Source organism: Trematomus bernacchii, unplaced genomic scaffold, assembly GCF_902827165.1.
Source record: "Trematomus bernacchii unplaced genomic scaffold, fTreBer1.1, whole genome shotgun sequence".
NCBI lineage: Eukaryota > Metazoa > Chordata > Actinopteri > Perciformes > Nototheniidae > Trematomus > Trematomus bernacchii.
Genome location: NW_022987973.1, coordinates 15,634,008 through 15,644,398, shown reverse-complemented (window position 1 = coordinate 15,644,398; position 10,391 = coordinate 15,634,008).

The window sequence follows — 10,391 nt, the reverse complement described above, 5'->3', positions numbered from 1 at the left end:
TTTAATTTTATATTTCAATACATATTCGCTTCTTTTAAATTATTTTTTCGTTACTGTGTATTTTGGTTCTGTAACAATAATATTTTACATCTCGCATTGGAAATCAATCAATCAACAACTTTATTAATCCCGCAAGGGGCAATTGGTTATGAGCAGCAGCTTATGTCATGTACACAGGCAGGAACATACAGGAAGAAAACACACAGATACACCCGGGAGCACAGATGTGGATCATTCCAATTTACACTATAAATAGTTCATAGCATCACAATAATAAATAAATAAATAATAATTGTGCATTGTCTCTATTTACGTTAGAGACAATGATAATAAATCTCTCTAAACCCTTCTCTTGCGTTTCGGGTCAACTCTGACCGAGTGACTTCGTTTGTAATCATAAATATTGTGTTTTCCATCCAATTGCCTCAAGACCTTATGTTATCCTCCACACTGCCTCTGAACATATACAATTGATGATCACCACTTGCATTGAATTTTGAGTGGTATGCTGTACACACACACACACACACACACACACACACACACACACACACACACACACACGCACACACACCACGCACACACACACACACACACACACACACACACACACACACACACACACACACACACACACACACACACACACACACACCCTCCCTTACTGTCTCTCATGCAGTTATATTTGTGCTTTGCACACATTTGTCTCATTGACACAATGAGTAGGCAACCGATTAGGCGATTTTCTGTCAGTGAGGCTCTGGACAAATGTTTTGAACCAGATGAAGAGGAGATTGAACCAGAGATAGAGGACCAACAGTCAACAGACCAGGAAGTGGCCCCTGAGGGAGAGGCCCCTGAGGGAGAGGAGCCCTGAACCTGATGGGCCCACCGGTGGGTACGGACCATATACTGTAGTTGAAAGTACACAATGAAACACTGGCTTGCTTGTATCAAATCAATACATCCCATACATCATTGGAACAGGAAGAATGTCAGCTAAAACACTAAGTAAACACAGCCTACATGGCAAGCATTTTTATAATATACAGTAATGTACAGTAAGCACTATCTTTGAACTTACTGCATGAACATGAAATGCACCCCTGATGTCATTCTGTCTGCCACCCCTTGATTCTACTTTCTTTGACTGTTCAAATGAGATGTCAACCATCACAATTGGATAAGGGGTTCCAGAGATATCACTGTGCAAAACACACCGGCCAATTTAGTATGACCGAACGCAAGAGAAGGGTTAAACGACCGGAATCTTAAATCAAAAGGCATCATGAAAACTCAAAAAGGACAAACTGTCCGTCTGACAGGAGGGATTCTGGTTATTGGACAAAAAAGCAATAGACTGTGCAGCCACACCCTTATTGAATTACACTCACTCATTATTGCTCTTCTGTGTGCATTGATTCCCTAAACAGAAATAGACCATTAGTTTAAGATTAAATAAGATTTAATAGTTTAAGAAAAATAGAAGAATGATTAGATTTTGAGAAAAGGGTTATTTTTCTCACAGTTAATTGAAAACCTTTACAACAAATACTGCAACTATCTGAATGATTTATTTTATTTTGGATAAAGAAACCCTTTTAACATAATCTGTATCAGTTCAGCAATTGTTACTGACCCCTTGTTAAACATTTCCTTGTTGCATGTTTGTGTGATGCTGATGCGGTGTGTGTGTGTGTTTGTGAGTGAGGGGGGTGGTGGTGTATGAGAGTTGGTGGGAGAGTAGACAGGGTGTCCGGCACCAAACCCCCTCCCAAAATAAACTGAGTCCCTGCGTCTGTGTGTTTGTCCAGTGGCAGACCGGCGGGCTCCCAGTGCTCCGGCAGCAGCAGAGAGGAGTCTGGGGTCCGGCCGCCTGTCACAGGAACAACATGTCATCAGCTTCATCGCTCCCCTAATGGCTCTTCTCTAGACCAGGGACAGTGTGTTGCCCCACAAAGGCGGCAGTTTACTCTGCAATCACACAAACACACACACTCACATGCGTATATAAACATTCATGCACGCACAAACACTCCTGCTGCCCACTCCCAGCCACTTACAGGCCAGCACTGGATAGAGTAGGAGGCCCCCTTATGGAAACATGCAGCGGTGCTGGAGATAATGTCTAGCCAGACCTCTGGACTCACGCCAGACTGCCCTCTTAATCTGACGTCCGTAGGAATCTCCGCACAGAAACACTGCCAAGCGTTAGTAATATTAGACTGCCAAACTATGTATCTGTTTGGAGCGGATCCTGAGGTAAAGGAATAGTCCCTTCTCTTGCATTTCGGGTCAAAAGTGACCGAGTGACTTTGTTTTTTATCATAAATATTGTGTTTTTCATCCAATTGCCTCAAGACCTTATGTCATCCTCCACACTAGGCATCTGAACATATACACTTGATGATCACCACTTGAATTGAATTTTGAGTGATTTATTCAACAGTGAAACACCCATGATGTTTTCGGTCAGAATTGACCGCCATAGAAAATGAATGGGTATGAGTATATTATGTTCATCCTGCAGATGGAAAACATCTCCATACACACACACACACACACACACACACACACACACACACACACACACACACACACACACACACACACACACACACACACACACCACACACACGCACACACACACACACACACACACACAGAGTTAATTGGTGCCTCGGTATGAAAAGGCTAAGAGACGCTCTGTAGATGCACAGTGCTGTCATTGTTTTTGTCACATCAACAACCTGCACTGAACACTCATACGGTACACAAAGGGGTTGTGCCACATTCAATAATGCTGATCACTTGGTTGTGTGTTTTGTGGGTCCTCTATAGGTTACGTGCGCTTCAGGAAGGACTATCCCGAGCTGTTTGAGAACCTGACCCCGGAGGCGGTCCGCAGCACCATCGAGGCGGGATACCCCGTGGTTCTGCCAAGCAGGGACAAGTATGGCCGAGCGGTCCTGCTCTTCAACATCGAGAACTGGGACCTGGAGGAGATCACATTCACACACCACACACACACACACACACACACACACACACACACACACACACACACACACACACACACACACACACACACACACACACACACACACACACACACACACACACACACACACACACACACACACATTACATTACATTACATGTTACTTGTTAGACGCTTTTATCCAAAGCGACTTACATACTCAATACTGTGGACAATCTCCACAGGAGCAATTTGGGGTGAAGTGTCTTGCCCAGGGACACAACGACATGCTGACTGCAGTGGGGTTTGAACCTCCACTGCGCCACACACACGCACGCTCGCTCGCACGCACGCATGCACGCACGCACGCACGCACACACACACACACACACACACACACACACACACACACACACACACACACACACACACACACACACACACACACACACACACACACACACTTCTTGTGCTTATGTCCCCCCACACCTTCCAGACAAAATAATTTACTCGGGAACCTCTCACTTTCTCCCGCTGTATGATACAATGTATCATACCTTCTCACAGGTGCGAGCTCTGTGCCCCTCGAGAAAGAAAAACCTCTCACTTTCTCGCAGTAAATGCCCCTCCATTACTGTCTCTCATGCAGTTATATTTGTGCCTTGCTCACATTTGTCTCATTGACACAATGAGTAGGCGACCGATTAGGCGATTTTCTGTCAGAGAGGCTGTGGACAAATGTTTTGAACCAGATGAAGAGGAGATTGAACCAGAGATAGAGGACCAACAGTCAACAGACCAGGAAGAGGCCCCTGAGGGAGAGGCCCCTGAGGGAGAGGCCCCTGAGGGAGGGGAGCCCTGAATATTAATTTTTCTCTAAATGTTCATTGAGGAAAACAGTATCAGTGTCTTATTTTATATTCATCACAGTGAATGCAGTGAATGCTGAACCTGATGGGCCCACCGGTGGGTCCGGACCATATACTGTAGTTGAAAGTACACAATGAAACACTGGCTTGCTTGTATCAAATCAATTCATCCCATACATCATTGGAACGGGAAGAATCTCAGCTAAAACACTAAGTAAACACAGCCTACATGGCAAGCATTTTTATGATATACAGTAATGTACAGTAAGCACTATCTTTGAACTTACTGCACAATTATAACATGAAATTCACCCCTGGTGTCATTCCGTCTGTCACCCCTTGATTATACTTGCTTTGACTGTTCAAATGAGATGTCAACCATCAAAATTGGATAAGGGGATCCAGAGATATCACTGTGCAAAACACACCGGTCAATTTTGACCGAAAATAGTATGGGAAGGGGAGTACGACCTAACGCAAGAGAAGGGTTAACCTTTAGGGAAATACTTGCTTTCTTGCAGAGAATTAGATGAGAAAATAATTACCACTCTTACGTGTGTCTGTGGCATATTAGGTGACAGCTAGCAGCCGGTTAGCTCAAGACTTGAAACAGGAACATTTAGGTTGGTTTTAGATGAAATAATACAGAAATATTCCAGCAGCTGTAAAGCTCTCTTATTCATTTTGCTTATAGTTTTGATACAGATTAAACAAACAAGATAAAGGCCTACTGTTGGACAGTTTTTAGTGTTTATGTTTTGTTAGCATTTTACTCTCTGCAATTTTTTTCAATACGTTGAAACAGTCTTTTAAATAATATGTTGCAGCAAGCAGCCAGTTAGCTTAGCTTTGCATAAAGAAATAATAAGGGGATATCTTGCCTCGTATTAATTACATTAATACAATTAATGAATGAGCAATCAGAAAGAACAAAGCTAGCTTGTTTCCAGTCTTTATGCTAAGCTAATGAACTTCTGGTTGTAGCCTAGCATTATATTTATCATAAAAACAAGAAAGTGGTATTGATCTTTTCATCTAAAAGGAAAGAAAACCTAAAATAGACAATTATTTAATGAAGCTACATTCTAATTTAAGTGGGGGGAGCATGATAGCATAACATTGCATTAAAAACAAACAAGCATATATACTTATTTAAAAAACCGATTCAGCCTGTATGTTTCTTAGAGCTGCAGTATGTTATCCCAGCCTAGCAGAATAACCTTACACCTTCAGTGAGTGAAAGAAGTCAAGGAGCCGCCTGAACTGCTTGTTAACAATTCTGAGTTGAGCAGCACACACCCATCCCTGTCTGCTGGACTCCTGGCACCAGAGAGGGCGTACTCAAGCCTCTCTGCCCTCTCTCACAGTTCAGCTCTAATGCTCCACCATCCCTTTGAAACTTCACTCCACTACCCTTTCCATGAATTTCCATACACTTTTTTTTTTCAAGGGCCACATATTTATTTTGTTTCCCTCTCTCTGCGGGTCCGACTCTTCTCACGCTCACCACTGGAGCTAGGCGAGCCGCTGGCTGCTCAAGTTAGCTCATTAATCACTCTTCTCTTCTCCCCCTCCGTTCTGAGAAACAGAGCCACTAATTAATGGAAAACACTTTATGACAGAACACAGGGGTTTCCTGGAAATTAACCATTAATCTAGACTTCCATTATAGGTCTAATAGCATGAGGTGGGCGGGGATGGATTGGTTTGAAATTGTGGAAAAGGGTGATGGCAGTAACACAACGCTAGAAACAAGAGCTGTGTAAAAAAGAGCTCATTAATGTTAATGCAAACATTAGCCAAGTTAACAACTGTGCAGGTTGATGGATGCTGTGTCACCAGCTTTATGTCCAAAGACATTACTTTACATTATTTAGATGTTTATGTTCACCATTGCAGAGGCACATGTTGAACATTTTTCTGAGGCTTTTGTTAAATAAATATACCCAAAGAAAGACAAGCATTGTAATTACATGCCATATGCCCATTAATCATTATCATTAGATGCATCATATTTCCCCATGTCTAAACAGAGCCAGATTGTTCTGCATAAATTCCCCTCGATTTGATTCGCTTTTAAACTAAAATGACATTTTAGACTTGACAATAACCTTCCTTATCAACCATTGGACACACTGTTGCTAGAAAACACACTTGCTTTCAGGGCACAGAATTTCATTAAATACTACACTCAGTTTGACAAACAGCTATTTTGGCAGTGGAGTTTGGGACTGCGTACGAGCTCAGGAATTAGGATCTGATGTTAATCTTTTGGTCTGCAATTTAAGTAAACACAAAAATGGCTATGCAGCTAAGTATGCCCTGTGTCGTGCTGACACAGATGTTTACTGCTAACTATTCCTGTTTTCTGTTTCTCTCAAGCAAACAGGCAAAGAAACTATCAGTTATTATTCCGTCTCATGTCGCTCTGAATCAGGATGCTTACATTAGTTTTGTAAACATGTGCAAAATCCAATTATACTTGTGTCTTTTGCTGCAGCAGAGTCACAAACCACATTCATGCTCCTCGGGGAAAGCACACACCAAATCCTTGTCCTGGGATCCTCATAAAACTGGGTCTGATTTCAGTAAGGGCCAAGGTTGTAGGACATTATATTTGTACGTTTGTTTACTTTCACAGTATTGTATTTTGTTTAGACTTCCATTGGGGGGAACAGTATCTAAGAAAACGAGGAAGGAAATGGGATGAAAACAAAGGAAGAGGAAGGGAACCCAGTGTGATGGAGCCTGTCCCTCACTGATCCTGGTTCAGCCCGAGTCATGCGGACAGTGGCGCCACCGCTGCAACTAATGGCTGTGGTCACTCATGGGGAACCTTTTATTTCTTTTTTTAAAATGAAAGCACAAACAACCACACAAAGTAATGAATGGAGGGAGAATTGATGTGGCCGGTTTTAGTTTGTTATCACAACTAAAGATCAGTCAATGATACTCAATGAGGTCAAGCACCCAGCAAGAAGATTTGAGATTTGCTGTTTAGTGGATGCGTCACATAGCCGGATGCTATGATTAATATAAGATGCATGGAAATCAATGCTTTGTTGTTTGCTAATTTTTAAAAGATTAATGTAATTTGAAATGACAGTGGAATGACAAAAAGAAAATTGGTAAAAAAAAAGGTGAAATGACAAGCGACAAAACGCCCACAGACGATTAGAATTGGGAAGGTGTGGTTCATGGCTGGCATCTTAACTCAAGGCAGCTGTAGGTTGCCACTGCTCTGTACTGCTTTTAATGGCTCAAAATATATTTACGTCATGGTTGTTAGTGATCAAAGTACCGTATGAGGAGGGGAATAGAGGTTTTTTGCCATCACAGATTGAGATACTTAACAAACTTGCAGCACTTGCTGATAATAACATTAAATGTTATATAACAAGGGTCTTCCATGCTTTTTTAAAAGATTGCTGGGTTCGAATACGTTTCTAAAGTGTGTAAAAGGAATAAGAAATGATATATATAACTAAAAACAAAATATCTCTTATATAACAATGACATAAGCTTCTTGTCACAGAAACAGAGTTAGTGGCTTTTCAGCCCAGTCTTGTTTGTTTTGAAATGTCCTTTTTTCCAAATGATCATTTTGTTTCGTAATGCATTGCAACCTTCAACCCACAGCTTTGGTAAAACAAGGGAAACAGAGCCAGTTATGTTTCTGTCCTTTTTTAAATAAACTCAATTTGATTTCATTATAATGTTGTGGTTAAATTACATATTTTGTCTGTATTTAGTGTTACAAACTTGGCTCTGGCTTCTAAGAAGGAGGGAGTCCAAACTTAGAGAACTTAAAAAACCTCAACTTATTAATTAACTAATGGGAAAAAGCAAATTGGTTGCAGAGAAATGGAAGCAGTCAGTGGTGTAAGACCTGTATGGATGTGTGCAACAGGTGTGTAGCTCTTTTTGTGCCTTTTGCCACCCCCACCCAGGCTCCTGCAAGAAGAAACAACGGCAGAAGAAACAGGTGGGATGTTACATTGGTCATATTCATACAATATTTTTTTTATTTAATTACTTGCAACATTTGTTCACCAATGGATACTCCATTTTAAGCGTGGTGCTCTTCAACCGTGAGGGCTGATGACGATTTAATTATGCTTTAGGGTTGAGGTAACACTTTTCACTGAGACAGGAGATGCAAACATTAAAACAAGTTACAGCTCAGAAAAAGCAGGACATAAGGCAACCACTTGCTAGAATAATCATTATGAAGAGTAACAAGACTTAGTTTGGAGAGCATGTTGACAGTTTGTGCAAGTTAAACTCAAAGAAAAAATGTCAAGATAAATTATGATCCGTTTAGCTTGCAGAACATTCATCATTAACTTGACATTTCTGTCGTCTTATGATTTGTTCATATGTCCTTGAATCACCCTTAAACACATGTATCCACAAATGAAGCACTTGATGCAGATGATTTTTTCTCTAAATCAAGAATAACGTGAATCTAATCCACACAGTTTCTGACAGTGCAGTATTTCATCGTGAGATGGCAGCAGCAAGTTTGTTTGGAGCCAGCTAATTTAAATGGACAAAACACAACTTGTATGCCTTCGGGTTCATAACCTTCTCAATAAGATTAGGCAGATAATGCTGAGTAACTTGATATAAACGTCCTAACAAGGCTGGACTGAGATTAATGACTCAAACAACCTTGAGATCTGCAGGATGTTTCCGATGCTTATGATTTTCAGAATCCAGGTTGAAATGAAGATGTTATATTTTCTGTACTGATGACAGAGCTCTTAATATCAGGTCTGCTGGCACTGCCTTTGTTTTTTAAGCGGTCTCATAAACCCATTTTTTTTACAATTGATTGTTTTGACTGCAGACAAAAAGACATGAAACTTTGGAGAAGAGCTATGACCTACAACAAAAGCACATTTGCAGTTTCATCATTTATATCTATATAATTAAGCTTCCAGTTTTTTTTAATAGTTTTTCCTTTAAAGTGTAGCTTGTACTGCTCTGACTCTTTCTAGAAAAGTAGTTTAAAGCAATTGAATTGCCCTTATTCTAGAAATGTAGTCCTCTTTCGTACTTTTTAAACACATTTATTAAAACAAATTGATATGTCGTTATAATATTATTGTATTACATTTCACTGCTTTAAATTAAAGGTCAGATTATGCAAAATGTGTTGGTAACAAAAAAAACGTCCAACCCATTCAATACATTGGTTTAAAGAATATTAAAGCAGTTAAGCACCAAATAAACGTCTTGCCAAGACTCTTCCCACAATTCAACTCTATCTTGACATCCGGCCGTGAGGAGCGGGTTGCTGAGGTCACTTCATTCTCACTCAAACACAACTATTACATTTCACTCTCAGACTTGTAGATTTCAGCCCAAACCGATACTGACTCAAGACACACGAGTCATGAGGCAGTTCATCGGATTGGACTGAGCTCGCTTTGGATCCTCAAAAAGCTTTATCCATCGCAGGAGCTTTCAACAATGCCTAGCCAGTGTCATCTTCAAAGGATCAGTCCACCCCAAAATCATACATACATATTTTTCGTCTTACCTGTAGAGCTATTATTCAACCTTGCTTCGATGTTGCCAAGTGTTGAAGATATTGTCAGTAGAGACGTTTGCATTCCCTTGAATATAATTATGTTATTCTGCTTGTGAAAGTGTGAAAAAAAACCATTTGAAATATTGGTCATGATTTCTGCTAAAGGATGATGCCGGAAATCGTATTTGTTATTAGCAATGTTAAGCACGTAGATGATAAATGAAAATGCGTCTTGTACTAATACAGGCCACTCAGAATATGAGAAGTGTTTGGGTCAGTTTAGTTTGAGTCAAAACAAGGTGGAAACTGAGCAGATTATAAACTTGAAGCAGACTACACCCAGCGCTCGGCCAAACACACTCCTCTGATTCTGTTTACACAGTGGAGGCTAAATGTTCAAGGGAACACTCTGCATCGCATGTAATTGCTTGTGATTCTCTCTCTTCACTTCAAAGCCACAGGGAGCGCTAAAGTTCAAGGGTCAAAGGCTCGACTGTTGCCCAAATGCCCCCAAATGTCCTGTTTTGTCTGGCTCTGTGAGTGTAAAAGGATCTAAAATGTGACTGCTGGAGAGACTAAAGGCTCTACTTTAACTGATACCTACCATGCTTACTATCTCAGGTCAAATGCTTCTTGTTTCTCTCACTGTTGTAATGGGTTTGAATTTATGTTTTTTTCTCACACACAAAGCCTGGAAAACGGTATGCAGCTTCAACTCCCTTATTTCATCTTGTAAGGATGAACCCTTTTTTTTACGGCCATGGTAAACAAGAACCTCTCTCTCCCACTCTTTTTTTCTCCCTCCATCTTAAAACAGCAGCCAAGACATGGACTCTCACATGCAGCAAGTTATTTTGGGAGATTACAGCCTGTACTGTGTTGCATTTAACAGTAAGAGCAGAGACAATGCTGCAATATTACGTAAAGGGAAAAGGAGATAGTTTGCAAACAAGGTACATTTTCCGGGGTTTCAATGGTGTAATACCTTGCAAATAGGTGGAAA